The sequence below is a fragment of the Balaenoptera borealis genome (genome assembly GCF_965194805.1).
Source record: "Balaenoptera borealis genome assembly, chromosome: 12".
Lineage (NCBI taxonomy): Eukaryota > Metazoa > Chordata > Mammalia > Artiodactyla > Balaenopteridae > Balaenoptera > Balaenoptera borealis.
In genome coordinates this window covers 70,696,310-70,717,688 of record NC_138869.1, presented here as the reverse complement: position 1 = coordinate 70,717,688, position 21,379 = coordinate 70,696,310, and the positions used below count along the sequence as shown (strand labels likewise).

The 21,379-nt window shown below is 51.1% G+C and overlaps 1 long non-coding RNA gene across 4 annotated transcripts; it reads left to right on the top strand.

Moving 5' to 3' along the window:
- The first annotated feature begins 14 nt into the window (after window positions 1–14).
- Window positions 15–15,498, top strand: LOC309607061. 4 transcript variants are annotated; one of them, XR_014232223.1, is made up of 3 exons: window positions 15–296; window positions 510–653; window positions 9,755–15,498. It is a non-coding gene; the product is annotated as an uncharacterized lncRNA (long non-coding RNA). The 4 variants fall into 4 exon arrangements; XR_014232224.1 differs by lacking the exon at window positions 9,755–15,498 and adding an exon at window positions 4,402–4,750; XR_014232225.1 differs by lacking the exon at window positions 9,755–15,498 and adding an exon at window positions 4,402–4,750 and having other exon boundaries at window positions 510–2,726.
- Window positions 15,499–21,379: the final 5,881 nt, after the last annotated feature.

The following is a 21,379-nucleotide window of genomic DNA, read 5'->3' as shown; positions in this document are numbered from 1 at the left end:
GAGACCTTAGCGAAAGGAGACTGCTAGAGACTTTGTGTCACGGGTGCGGGTGGGGAGGCGGCGTGGGCGGCCTTGTCAATCTTTGCTTCTTCACTCGCTGATGCTCCAAGAAGCGAAGGGCAGGACAGGTTCCGTTCACTCGTTCATTCGACAGACGTTCATTGAGCTTGAACTATGCTTGGCGCCATGCTTAGGCACGGGGTTCTGGCGGCGCTGGATCCGAACCCTGCACTCACCGGTTATTGTGAGTTAGTGTAGGGTGGCCATGCATTCCGGGTTACGTCCGTGGAACTGGTGTAAGTGTTAATAGTGTCCTTTTACTCGCTTAGAAATGTCTTAGTGGTGGGGGGCGGTAGTTAAGGAATCCTGTCCCCCAATTCAAGGAAAGCTCCCACGGCGCAGGGAAGGAAGACAAGCTATTGTCTGCTCACTTTGCAACGGGCACTTTGTAGTCTCTGTAATCTTTGCCTCTCTTTCCGCAAGGTAAGTATCTCTAGCACCTTTTACAGATGGAGATACTGGCTCAGAAAAGTTGAGACTTGCCCAAGGCCAAACAGCTAAGTGCTGGAACCAGGATCCAGACCCGACTCTATGTGGCTTCCAAAATCCAAGTGCCCTATCTTATTCTTCCTTCTCAAAACAGATGATATTAAGTAAGTAAATAAATAACACTGTCCCTGCCATGAAGGAGCTTATAATCTTTGGGGTTGAAAATACTACAGGACATAATGAAGCAATAAAATATAGGAAAGAATGAAGGCAGCTCATGAGGCTCAGAGGGAAGTTGATGACAACACGATCCAAGTGGGGTGGAGACTATCAGAGACTTTGAGCTGGGTTATGAGGTGTGATGGGGCCAGGATCACTGGGCGTGTGTGTGTGTGTGTGTGTGTGTGTGTGTGTGTGTGTGTGTGTGTGTGTGAGAGATGTGGTGCCAAAAAAGAACAACGTAAGGGCATCAGAGTAGCGACCCAGAGTTAGGCAGGCTGGAATCTCCAGTGACAAGATCCCTCTGTAAACCCCAAAGCCACTGGTTGCACCCACTCTTCTCTGCCCTCCACCCTCCTCGGTGGTGTTCTGTTTCTTGCTGGCTCCCAGCAGGCAGCTACCCTCTTTCCACTTGACACTCAAGGTCTTTGCAGTTAGTATTGGGCACAAACCCCGATGTTAATTTGGATGTTAATTTGGACGTCAGCTTCTCTCTTCCCCACCCCTCTCTGAAGATTCTGGGAAGTTTAAAAACCAGGGCTGGGACTTCCCTGGCGGTCCAGTGGTTAAGACTCAGTGCTTCCACTGCAGGGGGCGCGAGTTTGATCCCGATCCAGGTCGGGGGGGGGGCGTGGGGGGTGGGGAACTAAGATCCTGCATGCTGCGCGGTGTGGCCAAAAACAAAAACCAGGGCTGTTCAAAACAAAAGGGCCTGCGTGAGCATCAGGAAGCCAATAGGCTTCATGAGAATGGGGACACCAAGCCAGGAAAGAGAACTGGGCGGAGAGCAAGCACAACCAAATGGATTGCGCACTTGAGGAACATTGGCTCCCCTCCTGCTATGCATCAGGCCCTGTGCTGGACTCTGGGGTCTGGGTACACCATGAATGAGTGTGGGCCCCTTCATATGGAACACACAGGTTAGCAGCTGGTGTACCCAGTGTGCTTGGTTGAGGAGTCTGAAGTTGATAACACACACAATAAACAGTGTTTGAGAAAGATAATTCCAGCAGGGTGTGTAGGAGGAAGGAAAAACCTGGGTCAGAAAGGACAGTGTGGCAGTGACTGTGGGAATTTGGGCCAAAGGTGGAATCTACAGGGTTGGAAAGGAAGGGTAAGTGAAGAAAGTAACAAATAATACATGTTGTAATAAAAGCAAGAAAGGGAAGAATTTGGTAATAGATCAGATATAGGACGGTGAAGGAGGGAAAATAGATAATTAATCCTCCTTCATGGTGAGTTTGGGAGGTGGGAGGGTCACCGTGGGAAAGGGGGTGGAGCTGGTGTGAGGGACCTGAGGGTGAGCTCAGTCACTCCTAGGCCATGTGAGGGCAGGTGTCCTGTAGGTGACTGGACTTGGAGATAGGGAAGACCTGAAGGGTAGTGGCCGCCTTGTAAAAGAGTGTCCCCGTCACTATGGGTATGCAAACAGCTTCAGAACATTGGCCTGGGATATTGTGGACAGATTTCATACATCAGGTAGAAGGTTGGAGTCGACAACAGTGAAAGTGCCTCCTGCCTGAGGGATTTGGTGAGCGTTGGCTGGGTGAGCACATGTGTAGGAAGTATGCCTGTATGTGTGGGAAGATGGTTGGCAACCATCTCCTCAATTTTGGCTAAAGAAGGTGCCAGTGATGGCTGGGAAGCGGGGGTTGAGGCCCAGGTGAGGCACTTCAGCAGCCTGGGATCCCTCCCCCAGCTCCACCTTGGAAGGCGCTGGAGCCCAGGACTGTGCTGCCTGCCAGGCCTTTCCTGGAACTTGGCAGAGGAGGGAGCCCCTCCCTGCCTGCCCTGGCACACTCCAGGCACACGGTGTCCCCAGGGGCACCTTGCAGACACCCCAGGAGACTGGGGCATGGGACAGGTCCCCACCCTCGCAGGAAGAGTCCTGCTCTGGGCTGACTTCTGAGCTCCCTGCCCTGGGGCTGTCATCCTCACAATGGCCCCACCAGACGGCAGGAGACAGCAGGCGCAGAGGAGGAAGGAGAAGCTTTGTGGCTGGGTGGCAGGATTCGCGGGTCTTTGTTGTGGCTTTGGGTGGGAGGGTGGGTAAGGCAGAAAAGCAGGGTCTCAGGCTTCAAAGCACCTCCCCACCTGCTTCTCCTTCCCGCTGAGGAAATCTTCAGGGGCCTAGTGGTTTTGAGGGGAGGGGACAGGAAGAGACTCTGAGCTCTGGGTCAGCTGAGCACAGAGATGGGGAAGATCTTCTTGCCCTATAATCCCATTTCTCCCAGCATCCTCTTCCTCTGCTCCCCACCACCCTAGACCAAATTTCTACTTCCATCTGCAACTAAGGGTTACATCCCCCACGCCAAGACCTAGAGAAGCCTCCCAGAGTGGTGGGGGAATGCGACAACGCGTACCCAGCAGCTGTCTGGTGGGCCACACCTGCCGGGTGGGGTGAGGAGAGTGCCCCTCCCAAGTCGGCAGAGCCTGCTCTGCTCGGGCTGGGGGCCGCGAAACGCTTTAATGGAGGGGCGAGAAGGCAGAGGGATGCGCAAACCGGCCACGTGGAGGTCCCGAGCGACAGGCAGGGCGGGAGCCGGGAAGCGGGCCGTGCGCTCGCCCCTCCCGCTCGAGGGAGCCTCCGAGAGTCGGGTCGTCGCTGACCGCAGGCTGCAAGAGCGGTTGATCTGGTGAGCGAGCACACCCACTTACCCAGCTGCTGAGTCAGGCTGTTCTCGCTCCCCGCTCGCTCGCCCGCCCGCCCGCTCGGGACATTGTGTTCCAGCCCCGGCGCGCTGGCACCGGGCCCAGGCGCTCACACCAGCCTCCTCGCCCTGTTTGTGCTCGCGGCTTGCGCTCGGCGCGCAGCTTCCCCGCCGCCGCCGCAGCCCTGCGAGCGCGCGCTGGGGCCAGGCCAGGCGCGGGCACCCGGGACGGCCGGGGGCTGGTGCGCAACCCCTGGGACGCGCGGCCCTGACCGGTCACCGGCCTTGGCGCAACCAGACCACTCCATTTCCCACCTGAGCCCCGACTTGGATCCCCAGGCGTGTGGGGGGCCCGGGGCAGCACAATCGGGAAGGGGTGGGGGCAGGTGTTGGTAGCTCCATGCAAGAGAAGGAGTCGCCCAGGCTGCCGCCCAAGCCCCACCAGCGCTCAGTCCAGGAGTCTGGAGGAGGATAGCAGGGAGTGCGTCAGCCCCAGACTTGGGAGACCTGGGATGCAGTCACGTGACAACGGAAGCCCGCTAGAGGGGGCCAACTCAAGCCATCTCCCCGAGGAGCCTCCCTGTTCCTCCGACCCCTTCCCTGATTGATCCTTTCTTCACACAAGCCTGGAGACTCCAGGGATTCCCAGGGGCTGGCAAACCAAGCCCAGCTCTTTTGGATAGCTTGGGAACCCCCTGGCAGGATGCCAGGAGTAGGAAGAGCCTGGACACTAGCGAGTGGGAGTGGGCGGCAGGGTGGAGGAAGACGACCCCAAACCCGAGCCTGACCCCTCCCTTTCTCCAGCCCAAACCCGGATTTATTCAGGGCCACGTCTTCTCCTCATCCATCCTTCTGCAGAAAGACGTCCCTGAGCGCTGGTCCTGAAGGTTCCACCATCTCTGAACCAAGGAGGGGACAATGGACTTACATACTGAGCCCCTACCATATGGAAGGCTCTGTTAGGTCCTGCTAAGGATGTCATTAAGAAGTTTATGACACAATTCCTAAAGTCGTTTCTTCTCCCTCCTTCCAAACTTCACAGTTTCCTGTGCCCCTTCCCATGCCAGGAGGGCCCGTCCTCCATGTCTACCCATCTCTCAAGCTCCAGCTCATAAAGTCTGCTTGGAACAGCGCCAGCCAAATCTGATTCCTCTCTCCTCTGAAAGCCCAGCACACTCAGTCTGTACCTTTCTCAGGACACAGCATGTGGCCTGTCTCATATTCTAGTGATCTGTTTACTAATCCTGTTCTTTTAACCAGATTAGAAAGTCCTTGAGGTAGAAACAAAGTCTGCTTCTTTGAGGCCTCCCCCCATGGCTTGAGCTCATCCCCCACAGGCCAAGCTTGGCACTGGAGTTGATGTTCAATAAATGCTGGGTGTATTGAAATGATTTCCTGCCCTTGGGCAGTTTGCAGACCAGTTGAAGAGACAAACACATGGCATGTGAGGTTAAATAATAACCCAAGCCAGCAGGTGGTGAGTACCAAATGTGTTAAGAGCTATAGGGACTCAGTAGGAAGGAGGTGGTGATATGGGAGAAAGATCCCAGGAGGTTCTAGGCCTTGAGCTCTGTGTGTGGAGGAGGAGAGAAAAGGCGTGGAGGTGACTCAGTCTGGTTGACATCACCACAAACCAGCCTCCACGTCAGGCACTTCACATACATTATCTCTAATATTTAAGGGAGAGGGGTAGGTTTGGGAAGAGTGGAGGGGACAGTACCCAAGCCAGACCTGCCCAGGGCCAATCAGAGTGTAGAGGCAGCCTTGGATCTGGCTGCACCCCACCCTCACTCCCCGGGCACTGCCTGTTCCCTGGCCTGCCACTCCTACATACTACACCCAAGAGAGCTGTCCAGCACTGCCCAGCTCTGGATGCACTCTGGTCCCACCCTGGTGAGCAACTGGCTGTGTGACCTTGGGCAAGGCACTTCCTTCCCTACACCTCCCTGTCATCTGTACCTCCGTTGCAGCACTTACAGGCTGTGATTCTGTGAGTCAGTGTCCAAGTGATGCTTGCCACCTTCCCTGATGTGACCTGGGCTGCTGTGCCTCTCCCCTGCCCCTGACACCTCCCCTCCCCCCCTCCCCGCCCCCTTGCTCCCTCCCAGTCTGGAGCTGCTGAGAGGAACACTGGGTACAGAGTGTGAGCAGGGATAGTAGGTTTCCTGTGGTTGCAAAAGGAACATCGGGACTTTCCCTGCTGTGGGAGAAGTGGGGGAGGAGGAGGCAGGGCCAACCTCGAAGGAACCTCTGCTCTCTTCCCTCCCCTCAGTGCTCCCAGCTCTGAAAAAGGCTGGTACAGTTTGTTACGCTGGGGCCGGAATGTACCGTGTGTTTCATATGGCCTCTTTCCAGTCCTACACTGGCTGCTTTATATTTATACTTCCTTCTTCAGCCGTGGCATCCTGCTGCCTGTCACCCCTGCTCTCATCTGCCTACCTCCCACCTGGGCTCCCGCACCCACCATGGGTCAGACCTTGGGATCTAAACTCTTCTGGGAGGTGAGGGTGGGGTGCAGAGTGAGCCCTGGAGGAGAGAAGTTGGACACGGGAAGGTTGAAGCCTCCAGTCCCCTTCTCTCTCTCCCATCAGCCAGCCCGAAACAGCCTCCAAGGCCATGGACACTCCAAGTTGGGTCCGAAGGTTCTCTGGGCCTCTGAGGCTCCTTGCCACCCTGTTTTCCCGAGCACTTCAGCAGCTATGCCTGAGCCCAGCTAGAGAAGTGAGCTGAAGGCTCTATTGAAGTTGCCCCCCACACCCACCCCAAAAGCTTGGCAGACCTGTTAACCCTTGATCCTCCCCCATTGGTCACAGAGAACACAGCGGAGGTGGGAGGTGGGGGAGGGGTATCCTACCACCCCCCAACCCAGGAGTCACACGTTCCTAACAGAGGCTGCAAAACGGAATTTGACACTTGGTGACATAATGATTTTTGAGTGGTGACCACTCTAATCTCCTCAAAGTGGCTTTGATATCCAGAGGTCGATACGTTTATGATCTGGCTTTCCTCCCCCAGGAGCACGTGATATTATTATTCACGATAATAGCTCATATCGATTGCCTCCTAGGGACCAAGCATTGGGCTCAGGGCTTGATATACACAAGCTCATTTACTCTTCACAGTGACTCTAGGAGGTGGATGCTACTGTGAGCCCCCTTTGACAGTTAAGGTAACTGAGGCTCAGAGAAGTGACAGAACTGGGGTTCACATTTACGTCTGTCTGACAGCAAAGCCAGCACTTCGAAGTGTCCTGCTAGATGGCTTAGATCATGTACCTAAATCACAAACCTTCCATTTCTCAAGCCTCAGAGTCTTATTCTCTCCTCTCTTCAAATGATTCCAGGAACTCTGCCTCCTTAGAGCCCATGCATGCCTTGAGGTATAATATGACAGCCAGAAAACCATTTTCAGCCCATTTGACAGGCTGAAATGCAGAGGCCCCAGAGGACACTCAGTGAGGGAGGTGGGTGGTCAGGCCTGCTTGGCTGTGTGCGGCCTCAGTCGTCTCTCGGCCGGCTGGCATGCCTGCTGCCACTCAGCCCCTCACCTGGGAGTAAACTTTGCCTCACTGTACTGCTCCAGCACTGGGAACTAAAAACCAGGGGCTGAACCTGGGTTCCAGGTCTCTAAACTCAGGACTGTCTGTGGCACCCAGTGACACGGTGGCATGGCCTCTCTTAGGACCCATTCACAGCAGGGTTTTGGCAGAAATCACCACCATTATGTCAATCCCTGGCCATATCAGGGTGTATACATTTCACTTATATGTCCTAACTTCAATACAATCTTAATGTTCCTCTAAAGTAAGGAGAATAGTACCCACTTTCCTGATGGGCAGACTGAGGCAGGAGCAGCTAAGTTGCTCACCCAAGGGCAAGAAACTATATTTGTGACTGTGATGTCTGGGGTACTTTGTTTCATAACATAGGGCCTCTCCTGAGCTAAGAGAGAAAGAGTTTCCCAAGATGTCCCCAAACATGGTGACATGTGACCGTTCATCCAGCCCTATCACCCTAGGAAGGGACCACAGCACCACACTGCCCATGCCACCCTTATCTACTCCCAGGGCTGAAGCAAGGGCACCAGACATCCTGTAGTTAGTTGGCCTGGCCAAGTCTCTGGCTTCCTTTCCTTTGTGGCTCTCACAGGCACATTTTGTCCCCTCTGAGCCCAGTTCTTTCTTCCTCTTTTATCCTTCCTTCTCTCTTTTTCTCTCCTTGCTCACTGAGAGCCCTGTTTATACGCCTCCATCCATCTGTGTTTGCTTTTCACCTTTGCTTTTTGTATGTCCCTTCTCCTGGGAAGTTTCCTAAGGTCCCCTCTGCCTTCTGCCCTCTGACACCATCTTGTTTGCAAGGAAGCATCTTCCACTCCTACCCAAACCCCCACTCCTTACCTCACCTCCAACTTTAGAAGACGGGTCAGATTGCTCTGGTTCATGCGTTCAGTGTGCTCTTAATGAGTGCCTACTGTGTGCCTCAGGAACTGTGTTAATGCCTGGGGAATCCAAAGTCCAAAAGCTGTGCTGGAGCATCTATTAAGTACCTACTGTGTGCACCAGGCATTGTGCTTCAACTTGGGGGCACAAAAGCTAGTCATTGTCCTCAAGAGGTCTCTGGGCTGGGAATTCCCTGGTGGTGCAGTGGTTAGGACTCCAGGCTTCCACTGCCGAGGGCCTGGGTTCGACCCCTGCTCGGGGAACTAACATCCCGCAAGCCACGCAGTGTGGCCAAAAAATTAAAAAAAATTTTTTTTTAATTAAAGAAAAAAGAGAGACCTCCCGGCTACTTGGGAAGACTCACAAAAACAGATCACTATAATGCCCTGGGAAGTCAGGGACTTGGTGTGGCCAGAGGGCTCCGGGAGGGCTCCTCTGAGGAGGCCAGTCTTCAAGTCTGAGAGGAGCTAGCCAAGCAGAGCAAGGGTGCAGGGCGTGCCAGGTAAAAGGAACAGTGTGTATAAAGGCACACAGGCATGAAGCAGCCCTGGGTTCTCTGGCGGGCACTTTGAGTTGTTTGGTCTGGCCTGGACCTGGAGTGCAGGTTGGGGAACCCGGGCAGATGTGGCCAGAGGCAGGCAGCCCCAGATGGTACAGAACCTCCTGTTCCAGCAAAAGAGTTGACCTTTGTCCTGGAGCAGCCGGAAACCCAAGCAGCCTTATGGCTCCCTACAGCCTAGGAGCCCCAGGGCTGGGCCTGGGCCAGGACTGAAACACTCTCTCGAGTCCCCATTAACCCACATTTACTGCCCTTTGGCTCAGCAAGGCCTGAGGGAGAGTCAGACACTTCAATGTAATGCTGTTTCCAAAGCATAATCATTCATTTATTCATAAATGTTTAGCAAGCTCTGATGTTTGCCAGGTGCTGCTCTGAGCACTGGGAATGGGTCATTGAACCCCATGGAGGTCCCAGCTCTCAAGAAACTTTACCTCCTTGGCAGTTGGGGAGGGAGGATAGGCCATAAACAAACAAACAAAACAAAATAAATAAATCAAAAAGATAATTTCAGATCGTGCTAAGTACAAAGGAAAATAAAACACAGTGATGCAATCGCAAGTAATGGGGTGGGCTGCTCTAAGGACAGTTATGTATGAGCTGAGACCTAGATGACAAGAACAAACCAGTACGTGAACATCTGGGGACTTAGGATTCTAGGCCAAGGAAAAATCACATGCAAAGGCCCTGAGGCAGGATGGAGCTTGGTGTTTTTCAGGTTTAGAAAAAATGTTGGGCTCAAATTCATTACTCCCCAGCGATTCTATGTAAGGATTATTGTACCCCTTTTGTAGAGATGGAAACTGAGGCTCAGAATGGTTAAGTTCCTTGGCCAATATCCTAACTGGTAGTACAAATTTTGGCCTAAATCCACTGCTCTTTTTTCTACCAGAGTATCATGTTCAGCAACCAGTGTCCTAAATTATTTAGGAAGGTCCAGTTTCCAAAATTCTGTCTCACTGTTCTCTGGAGATTCATCCTGGAGGTTCTCTGTGTCCCAAATCATGACTTCAAGCCCTGTCTCTGTCATGTTCTACCAGCGGCAGCCTAGGATGAGTATTTCATCACCCTAAGCCTCAGTTTCATCATCTGTAAATAGGGAGAGTAAGAATTCCAACGTCATAGGTTTGCAGAGAGGATTAAATGAGGTAATCCATGTAAGGTCAGTACAGTGCCTGGAACGTGGCACACATTCAACCCATGGTAGTTCTTAAAACTGGGGTCGACTGCAGACCGGTCCTGCCACCACGTGATGCCTCTGATGCTTGAGCCGGGCAGGGGAGCTGTGGGAGGAGAGAGCAGGAGCCGGCGGCCAGGAGGGCCTCTTCCCTTTACTCAGCCACTCCTCAGCTCCTCGCGCTGGGATCCCACACTGACACATCTTGTACTTCCCGTTTCCAGGGAAATTCCTCCCGCTGGACCGCACCCGCCCTTGAGGACCTCCCGATCTCTTTGGGCAGAGCGGAAGCCAGGCAGAGCCAGGAACGTGAAATGACAATCCTCAGCCCTGTGTGTGCCACGAGCCCCCGGGGGCAGGCGGCCACGCTGCAGGAGGGCAGGGGCAGCAGAGGGAGCCTGGCGTGGGCTGCTGGGACAGAGTCCTTCTCAGAGGAGGTGGGGACCCCGTGGAGTACGTGACTCCTGCCCATCCAGCCTGCACGCTCCAGTTAGCAGGACAGAGACCCCTCCCCACCCATCCCCAACGTTCACAGGCTTTCTGCTTTGCTGGGAAGCCCTGTCATCCCTCCCCCCGACCAACACTCCTCCCAGGCACCCCTGAGAGGACCAGCTGCAGCTGAGGGTGGGGGTGGGGAGAGTGCTGCCAGGGCTCTCAGATCCCTAGCCTCTCTCTCCCACCCCTCCCTCGCCCCCAACTGCTGAGCTGCTTCGAGGTTTAAAGCAAAACACGATTCCGTCCTTCCTGCTGCTCGGTGGCAGCAGTGCTGCTTGAGGTTATTTTTAGCAGGGACGCAGGGAAGGCACATTTCTCCTGGACTTTCGCTGGGGACACCCCTCACCCCCCAGCCAAGACTCGGCCGGGGGAGTCTGGTACGGAAACCCCCGTCTCAGAAAGGGGAAACGCGTGTGTTTTCTGTTCCTTCAACTCACCAGAACAGGAGTTGCAGTCAAGCCTGGGGTTGCACTGATGGGAAACGTGAGGTTCCAAAGCCGGTGTGCTGCCCTCATCCCTGGTCTCCGAGTCCTCGTAAATCTGGGGAGCAGGAGGTGCCTGGGGCCTGTGATGTCCGGTGTGTGGGTGTTGGGGTCCAAGGGGAGCCAGCACTGTGGACTGCACGGGGGCACCATGCGTTCTGGGTGGTGTTTATGCAGGTAGTTGCTTTATAATTCATTAAACTGATCATGTCTGTTCTATGTATTTCTCTGTATGTGTGTCTTTTATGCTAGCAGTACTTTATTGAGGTATGCTCTACATACAGTAAAATGCATAAATCTTAACGGCACAGCTCAATGAATTTTGACAAATATGTATACACATGTAACTATCACCTAGATAGAGACTTGGAACATTTTCAACATGCCTAAGTTCCCTCGTGCCCCCTCCCAGTCAGTCCCCACCCCAGAGGTGACCGATATCTGATTTCTCTCACCATAGATTAGTTTCCTGTGTGTGTGTGTTACAAGGTTAAAAGAAATACAGCTGCTATCGTGAAGAATGAATTAGGCAATAAAAAATTTAATGTGAGAAGGGGGCCTCAAAAAAAGGAGGGTAATTGGAGTTTGAAAAAACTAAAGAATCATTGGCATGGGAAATGGAAGGTTCCAGAGCCAACCCCTCAGGACTGGGACAGGACACTTGGGATACTTCTCTGAGCGGAGTGGCAGTGAGTGAGGAGAGGCCTGCCAGGGCTCCTCCTGGGTCCAGCTGCCCCCATGTTCTGCTAGAGATCTAGGCCCTTCCTCCAGCCCCCTCACCAAACCAGTTTTCAGCAAGACCAAGGCTGCCAGGAAGGGCGCTCTCAAGGGCATCTGCCCAGAGACAGGGAGAAGTCAGGGCCTCTGTGCAGTTAGGTTATTCATCTTTCCTGCCTTCCCTTTCAAGGCCTTTATGATTCTGGGCCTCCTTCACCCTGTGTCCCGCCTTGGGAGGGGAGAGGCTGAGGCTCTCAAAGGAGGGTGGTAGAGGAAGAGTCGAGGAGCTCATCATTCCTTCTTTCCCTCATTTAAAAACACTTACTTAAGGGACTTCCCTGGTGGTCCAGTGGTTAAGACTCTGTGCTGCCATTGCAGTGGTGCATGGGTTCTATACCTGGTCGGGGAACTAAGGTCCCATGTGGCATGGCCAAAAGATTTTTTTTTAATGTATTTTTTTAAAAATTTTATTTATTTATTTTTAGCTGTGTTGGGTCTTCGTTTCTGTGCGAGGGCTTTCTCTAGTTGCGGTGAGCGGGGGCCACTCTTCAGCGCGGTGCGCGGGCCTCTCACTATCGCGGCCTCTCTTGTCGCGGAGCATAGGCTCCAGATGCGCAGGCTCAGTAGTTGTGGTTCACGGGCCTAGTTGCTCCGTGGCATGTGGGATCTTCCCAGACCAGGGCTCGAACCCGTGTCCCCTGCATTGGCAGGCAGATTCTCAACCACTGCGCCACCAGGGAAACCCTAAAATGTATTTTAATAAATAAAAATAAAAACACTTACTTGAGCACCTACATTGTGCTGTAGCTTCTGCTAGTGCTGGGGATAGGACGACTAAGAGAAATTTTAGCTCCCTAGGGAGTCAAAGGTAGCATTCCCAGGTGGGGCAAGGCGTTATACTCCTTTCATAATGGAGATGAGGGGCTCAGAGAGGTAAAGTGACTTGGTCAGTATCACACAGCTGGCTGCTGGCAGAGGGAGGCCGAGAATGAGGACCTTGATGCAGCCTGCCTAGCTGGGGATAAGAAAGCAAAGGAGGCAAAACCAAACAGTCTGATACCCCAGCAGCAGAAAGAGCACTGACTTGGAGAGCAGGAGCCCTCGCTTTTGCTGCTAGGTCTCAGAAAAACATCCTCTCTCTGGGCCTCAGTTTTCTCCCAGGTTTTCTCCCATGTACGTGAAGGAGGCCGCCTCCAGAGGAGTTTTAAGGTTCCCTTCGCTCTAACTCTTTCAAGCGTACTGGGCATTTTCCTGCCTCAGGGCCTTTGCTCAGGTTTTTCTCTTACTGATAGCCCCCTTGCCCTCCCATTTCCTTCCTCTGACAGCCTCCCAATCATCTGCTATCTAATTCCAGTGCTACCCCCCCGAGGCTCCCACAGTCTGGGGGATCTGTTGAGGGGTGTTCCCTAGGTCTCCACCACCAGAACCGACAGAGCCTCCCTCACTTTGTACCCCTCCCATCCCGGGGCAGGTCCTCCCGTGGGAAAGGTATTTGTTTTGTCAGCCACACTGGAGGAGCTGAAATGAATTTTTGCTCCCATCCCACACTTCTGTGTGCCCCTTTCAACTTGCAGAGAATGAGCTCATCCTTCCTCAGGGCCTGCAAGAGATTGCGCCTTTCTGCTGGGCAGGCCAGCTGAAACTGGGGCATCAAACTGGGGCCGTTTTGGCGAAGGTGGCTGCCCTGGGAGGTGAGCCCTGGAAGGGTAGAAGGACAGGCAGAGTCTCAGGCAGAAGGATGGCTGTCCCGCCCCACCTGTCCCTCCTTATGCACAAACACCTGGGCAGAAATCTTCCCTTACAACAAACATACGGCTCCTGCTCCCATAAACACACCCACGCCTACCTACCTGCCCACAAACAGACTAGCAACTCTGTAAACAAATACCCCACTGCTCCCCTGCCCCTCCCCCAGACAGGCATTACACACACATACGCAATCATCGCACATATACACACGGGCACACACAGACACACACATGGGCAGCATACACATGGACACAAGTGCATACGCATGGGTGCACCATGGGCAGCAGTCATGCCCACGCGCACCTTCGGGGCACACACTGTCACGTGCATGCACACGTGGGCACACAGGCATACATGTTCGCACACAAGGGCACACGTATACACATACTCTCCTCTCCACCCTCAGCTCTCAGATGAGGGGGCCCAGCTCACACTTGGAATGAGGAGAGTGCCCCATAGTTGGGGTCTGGCTGTCTCTGGATTTGTATCAAACTAGGGTCTTTTGTCTTCATTTTCCTCACTGATGGCCCTATGGGAAGCAGGGAAAGCCCCAAGAGCTGTGGGCTCACTCCAGGGCCTCACCTTGCGTGGGGGACCAGGACAGGGGTGGGGGGAGGATGCTGTCACTCCTGGGAGCAATGTCGCCAAGGAGCCATCAGTGTCGTTTTGTGAGGCTGATCTCTTTGCTTTCACTGTCACTCTCTTCACTCCATTCCATCCATTCATGGCCCTCAGGTCCTTGTTCTCTTCCTGTGGGGGGGTGGGGGGAAGGCTTTGAAGAGGGTCCAGTCCCAAGGTTGATGTGGCAGCCCTGGGGCTGACAGCAGTGTCCCAGGCAGGCTGCCCCCTCAAGTGGAAGGGGGGCTTCTCTTGGACTCCTCCAGGGCAGCACAGCAGTAATCCAGAGAATGGGAGGTGGAATGGTTGTGTTTGTAACATCGTTACCCAGTCTAGAGGGTTGGGTAGGGAGCAAGCTTGGATTCCATTAAGCCCAATTTAGCTGCAGTCACGGAGCACACAGTGTGTGCCTGGCATGGTGTTGGGGTGGGTGGGGAGGATGAGGGGGTGGATACAGAAATGAGTAAGACACAGTAACTGTCTTCTTAGAGAGAGAGAGGGTGTGTGTGTGTGTGTGTGTGTGTATGTGTGTTGGGTGGGGGCCCAGGAAACACCACACAGGCAGAACAACCCCTGGGAGGGGAACTTAAATACAATGTGCTCCACACTGAAGCCATCACCTCTGCCCACCCCTCCCCAGAGCATCACAAACACACCATCTGCCCGATCCTCCTGCTATATTTCCTATTTTGATTTACTAAGGCCACATGGTGGCCCAGGGCAACACCTTGGGGCTGCTCCAGAACTTCCCTCTCCTACTGTATCCAATCTGCCCCCCATCCTGTGGGTTTTCTTGTCCCATCTCTTCCATCCACTCTCTCCTTTCAGGGCTCACTGCCTGGGCACCTCTCACCACCTCCCTCCTGGACTTCTAATGGGTGGGGGGAGTCCCACCATCAGGCTTATTCCATCCTCCACACTGTTGCCAGAACCATCTGCCTTAAACACACAGCTGCTCTGTCCCTTAGAGCCCTTCACTGTCTCCCTATTACCATTAGAATAAAGTCCCAAGTGCCTGACATGGCACAGCCATCCATCTGTACACAGCTCACAGCACCCCTGCACCTCTCAGCCTGCCCCCAATTCCCAGTTCCCCAACTGGCTTTGCTGGTGGACACTTCTGAGCCTTCGCATGTGCTGTCCTGGTGCCTGGAATGCCTGTCCCTCCTCGACCTAGCAAGGACCTCCTCATCTTTCCAGACTGAGGGGGTCCTTCTTGGTCTCTATCTAAACCAATTTTATACGAGTGTTGACAAAAGTGACTTAAAAGCCACATACCAGGCACTCTTCTTTTTTTTTTTAAATTAATTATTTTTGGCTGTGTTGGGTCTTCGTTGCTGCGCACGGGCTTTCTCTAGTTGTGGAGAGCGGGGGCTACTCTTCATTGCGGTGTGCCGGCTTCTCATTGCGGTGGCTTCTCTCGTTGCGGAGCACAGGCTCTACGCGCGTGGGCTTCAGTAGTCGAGGTTGCTCCGAGGCATGTGGGATCTTCCCGGACCAGGGCTCGAACCCGTGTCCCCTGCATTGGCAGGTGGATTCTTAACCACTGCGCCACCAGGGAAGTCCCTACCAGGCACTCTTCTGACTCGTCACTTTATATGTATTTTATATATATATTAGCTCATTTAATCCTCATAACAACCTTGATAGGTGCTATCATTATCATCTCCATTTTATAGATGGGAAAATTGATACACAGAGACTGTAAGTGACTTATTTACCTAAGGTGATATGCCTAATAAGTGGTGGAGTGGGATTTACACACAGCCAGTTAGCTAGAGTCTATGTAGTTAATCCCTGCACTATACTGCCTCACTCACTACTGTGTTTGCTAATTTATATAGCTTTTGAGCAATCAGAGTCAGTTAATGTCTGGTGAATAAAGAATGAGTGACTCATTAAAATTGAATGGAATGAAGAAGTAGGGCCCCTCCTCATTTATAAGATTCTGCCATGCTAAAGTTATTTTATTTTTATGAACATAGAAAATTTTAAAGAAAAGGGATTTTGAGAGTAAAATCCCATATATCATTTTTTCATCTTCTTGCTTTTTATATAAAATTTACATGGATCTCCAAGCCTAAGTTTGTTTCAAGTTGATGAAGAGAAATGTCCTCAGGACCCTCTAATGACCTGATTACCGTGGCCTGCTGCCCCCAGGGAGACAGACCCACTGAGAAGTGACCCAATGCAAAGTGAATTGTGACTGATGCTGAAAGAGCATCCCATCTCATCACACAGTCCTGGGACAGAGTCATCCCAACCACGGATGTCAGAGAAGGCTTTCTAGAAGAGGTGAGATTTGGGCTGAGTCATGAAGGATTTTGATAATTGGAGAGAAGGGAGAAGGGCAGGGAAGTCCAGAGAATGTTTGGACTCCAGGTTGGTGGTAGGAAGAGCAGGGCAGGAAGACAGGAGAGGGAGACAGGATGTGATGGAAGGTGAGACCAGGCAGGTAACAGCGCATGGTGGCGTGGCAGGTGTGAAATCACCTTTACTTCCACCCTGGGTGTCTGTACAGTTTTGAACAGGTGGCTGATTTTAAAATTTTCTGCGGGAATTCCCGGGTGGTCCAGTGGTTAGGACTCAGTGCTTTCACTGCCGGGTCCCAGGTTCAATCCCTGTTCAGGGAACTAAGATGCCACAAGGCATGTTGCAAGGCGTGTCACACAGCTAAAAAAAAATTTTTTTGTTTTTTAATTAAATTTTCTGCCATCCTATGTGCAAATTGAGCATTTAAGCCTAGGGAAAAGCTCAAATGAGCATCCCCAGGGCAGGAGAGATTGCTGATTCTCCAATCTAACATACTTGGTTCACCACCCAACCAGCCAACAGCTTCAGTCCCCCTACACTCAACTTCTGAAAGGTGGTGTGGCTTAGAGGGTAAGCCATGACTCTGCCACTTGCTAGCTTGGAAAGTCATTCGACTTCTCTGTGCTACAGTTTCCTTAGGTTGTTGTTGAAGATTAAATTAGTTAAAGCACTTCAATCATCTAGATCAGTGGAAGCATCCAGCTTCCAGCAAGTGTCCAGTAGACATTAGCTAATATGGTCACTGTAGCCAGAGGTCTTCGTAATGATGCAAAATCTCATTGGGTTATCCCTCTTCTAGGCCACAGGATTGGGCCTTTGCTGCCACCTCTTTCCAGTCCCAGGGTTCTCCCCACAGGTATGGTTCCTGTTGACCTCCTCACCCATGAAATGCCCCGAGTCAGTCCCCTCTCTTTTTGCCCCTGCCCACTTATGCCTACTGTGCTGATACACTGGCTTCTTGGGATGAGATTAATTTTGTTTTGTGCCCATAGAGCCTGGGCGGGAGAGCAAAGCTGGGAAGAAACCTGAGTAAATACTTTCTGGGAGTGCACCGGGCACGTGGCCAATTTCAGTTCGAGAGTCAGCCAGGTTCCAGACACCAGAGCTAAGTCCCCAGAGAGTAGGCACTGGTGCCTCAGTGTCTCCTGGGGTGGGGGTGGTGGGTTTTGGCTACCTCACAGCCCTGCAGGGAGCCAGGCTTGGGAAATACCTGTTGGTCCTTTGCACAGCAGGGTAAGAGCAGCATCCAGTTATGCAATGACAGCCCAAAGATCCTGAGAACCTGGCTGGGATGGGCTATAAATCTGGTTCCTCACGGCGTCAGGGCAGGTGGCAAGGGGATGAGCTTACAAAACAGAGCCTGGACCCTTTCCCGGGGCCAGGTCAGTGGGCTGCTCCTGAGCAAACCCTGAGGGCCTTGACGATTCTCTTTGAACCAACAGGTTCACCTTCCTGCCATCCTGCCCTTCTTACCCACTTCTGGGGCTTTCTCCTAACACCCTCCATCCTGCAAAAGCTTTCTCTTAAATCCCCTAAGTCAGAGTTTCTCTCTATAGCTGTTCTTTTTTTGTTTTTTGTTTTTTTAGCAGTTTGATAATGATGTGCCTTGGTGAGATTTCCCTTGTGTTTATCCTGCTTGGGGTTCATTCATCAACTCTGGAACAATTTCAACCAATACTTATTCTAAATGGTTTCAGTATTCCTTCTATCCCAACAACTGTGTCTCAAAGATGGTCTGCAGGGGACCACCTGGGAGTGTGTTAACCACACCCTACCCAAATAAGAATCCCCTGGGAGCCTGGGAGTCTGTGTTTTGAACAAGTTCCTGGCTGAGTCTTAGGTCTACTGAAGGGAGATCACTTCAAAGAGACTGTCAGTGCTCCAGCTGCAGGGCCTGGGTGTCACTCCTCTCTGGGTCCCCAGTCCCTGCAGGGCCTGATTGTTGTATGGAACCCTCAGCTGCAAGGGTTTCTCTTCGTTCACTGAGTCAGCAAGATTGGTGCCACCTGCCTTCCCAGGTTACTGAAGCCCAAAGCTAAAAGGATGACCCCTGGACTCATGAATTTCAGGTACCAGTCAGCAGAGGAAAGAGACTCTTTGGGGGCTTTAAGGGGCTCCCCCAAATCCACCAAGGAGGCCTCCGGGGAAAGCACTCCTGCTGACTTAACCACGCGGGACCTCTGTTCTCTGTAAAATGCAGGTAAACATTTCTGTGTGGAGGGCTGGGTGAGGGAGTCAGCCTCAAAAGTTAGAAATTCTGGGTGACAGGCTTAATTCACTTTGGTGTTAGGAGTAGAGGGAGAAAAACAAGTGAGCAGGTTAGAAATGATTCTTTGCAAGCTACTTCCTAGAAAATATACAGAGAAGCAGACAGATAATGTACCAGACTAGTGAACAAGCACACACATTGTGTGCGTTTTCCATCAACTTTACTGAGGCATAATTTACATAACAATACAACACACCCATTTAAGTGTACAGTTTCATGAGTTTTGACAGATGTGTTTGCCTGGGTAACCTCTATCACAACACAGGTCATTTCCTTCACTCTAAAAGTTTCCTTGTTCCTCTTTGCAATGTCTCCACCTGGCCTGAGCAGCCCCTAATCTGCTTTCTGTTACTTTGCATTAGATTGGTATTTCCTAGAATTTCAAATACATGGAATCACACTCTTTTGCATCTGGCTTCTTTTGCTCAACATAATGATTTTGAGATTTGTCCCTGTTTTTGCATGTATCAGTAGTTTTTTCCCTTTGATTGCTGTATTATATTCCATCACATGGCTGTACCACTATTTGTTATCCCTTCTCCTGTGGATGGAGATTATCATTGATCGTAGTTGGAGGCTAGTATGAAAAAGTTGCTATGAACACTCTTGTACAACTCCTTCTGTGAACACACGTTTTTGTTTCTCTTGGGAGCAGAACTGCTGAGTTATATGGCAAGTGTATGTTTAACTTCAAAAGAAGCTGCCAAACAGTATTCCAAAGTGGCTGTATGTTCCCACCAGGAAAGGATGAGAGTTCCAGTTGTTCCACAGCCTTGCCAGCTCTTGGTATTGTTGGTCTTTTTCATTTTAGCAGTACTGGTTAGGTGTGTAGTGGTCTCTCACTGAAGCACACATATGCCCACCTCTCCAACTCTTCTGGGACCAGTGCCCCTGCCCCACACTTCTCCTTAGCCACTCGGACCATCTCTCTGTTTCTCCCATGTACTGAGCTTCTTTCCTGGAATTCTCATCCTCTCAAAATTTCCATAACTGGTTCCTTCTCATGATTCATTTCTCAGAACAAGTGTCACCTCCTCAGAGGCCTTTCCTCACCACCCTCTCTGTTGGTGTCCTCAACACTTTTGATCGTATTACTCTGTTTGTTTTCTTTGTAGCAGTGAGTCCTATCTGAAAGAATCTTATGTTTGTCTACTTGTTGACCGTCTGCCCCATAAGAACGTTAGCTCCAGGACCAACGGCATTTTGTCTGTTTTGTTTACCTAGAATCTGATAGATAGTAGGTGTTCAATATATATTGTTGAATGGATTTGCAGTCCAAAGTGGATGTTCAATATATTGGTCTTTGAGGTCCTGGGAACTAAAGGGTATGCATATCAACAACAAAAAAATATTTAGGGACTTCCCTGGCAGTCCAGTGGTTAGGACTCAGTGCTTCCACTGCAGGGGGCACGGGTTCCATCCCTCGTTGGGGAACTAAGATCCCGCATGCTGGGTGGCATGGCCAGAACAAAACAAAACAAAAAAAAACACAAAGGAAAAATATTTAAACCATAAATTATTTTTATTGCCTGGAGCAATTTGATTTTGCTTGTAAATATGCTTAGAAACCTAAAAATACAGGAAAATAGAAAGAGGAGGAAAATCAACCATAGTTCCACCAAATTACTGCAGTTTTTTTCTTTTTTTTAAATTTTTTAAAATTTATTTTTATTTATGGCTGTGTTGGGTCTTCGTTTCTGTGCGAGGGCTTTTTTCTCTAGTTGCGGCAAGCAGGGGCCATTCTTCATCGCGGTGCGCGGGCCTCTCACTATCGCGGCCTCTCTTGTTGCGGAGCACAGGCTCCAGACGCGCAGGCTCAGTAATTGTAGCTCACGGGCCCAGTTGCTCCGCGGCATGTGGGATCTTCCCGGACCAGGGCTCGAACCCGTGTCCCCTGCATTGGCAGGCAGATTCTCAACCACTGCGCCACCAGGGAAGCCCCCATTACTGAGGTTTTAAAATGTAAATCATTTAAAATTTTGATTTTTTAAAGTTAATATTAACTTAATTAAATAATATTTCAGGGCTTCCCTGGTGGCACAGTGGTTGAGAATCTGCCTGCCAATGCAGGGGACACGGGTTCGAGCCCTGGTCCGGGAAGATCCCACATGCCGCGGAGCAACTGGGCCCGTGAGCTACAATTACTGAGCCTGCGCGTCTGGAGCCTGTGCTCCGCAACAAGAGAGGCCGCGATAGTGAGAGGCCCGCGCACCGCGATGAAGAGTGGCCCCTGCTTGCCGCAACTAGAGAAAAAAGCCCTCGCACAGAAACGAAGACCCAACACAGCCATAAATAAAAAAACAAACAAACAAAACAAAAAACCTATGATAAACCAGAATGGAAAAGAGCCTTAAAAAAGAGAATCTATACATACGTACAACTGAGTCACTTTGCTGTACAGCGGTAATTAACACAACATTGTAAATCAACTATACTTCAATAAAATATATGTATAAAAAATAATAAAAAATGAAAAAAAAATATTTTAACATGGAAAAAAATTCAAACAGTATATCCTTCTGGAAAAAGCTACTCATATACAAACATAGCTATATCTATCTGAATTTTTTCCAAAAATAGTACCATACTGTATACATTGCTTTGCACCTTCTTTTTTTGTTTAACAATTTATCTTAGAAATCATTCCACATCAATATGTGTATTGGTTAAGATTACGTTCAGCTGCAAGTGATGGAAAATTCAAAATATCAGTGCCTTGCAAAATTAGACATTGATTTCTCTCTCATTAATGAAATCCAGGGTTAAGTAGCCAGGCAATACTAGGACTACACAATTATCAGGGACCCAGATTCCTTCTGTCTTTTGCTATGCCATACTCAACATGGGGCTTCTACCTCATGGTCCAATATGGCTGAGTTCCAGCCATTACATCTGCATCTAGCCAGTAGAAAGAGGGAAAAAAAGAGAGGGACATCCTTCCTCCCATTAAGGACACTTCCTATGACATTTTTGCTCAGCTCCCACTAGTCAGAACACAGGGACACACCTAGCTGCAAAGGAGGCTGGGAAATATATTCTTTGTTCCAGGTAGCCATGTACCCAGTTCAAAAAGCAGAGGAGAAGAGGAGAATGGATATTGGGGGATGACTAACAATCTCTGCTACAATATACATAGATTTACCTTATTTTAAAAAATGGAATGTTTTAATAGCCACCTGTCCAGTGGAAAGTGGGGGCCACTCACC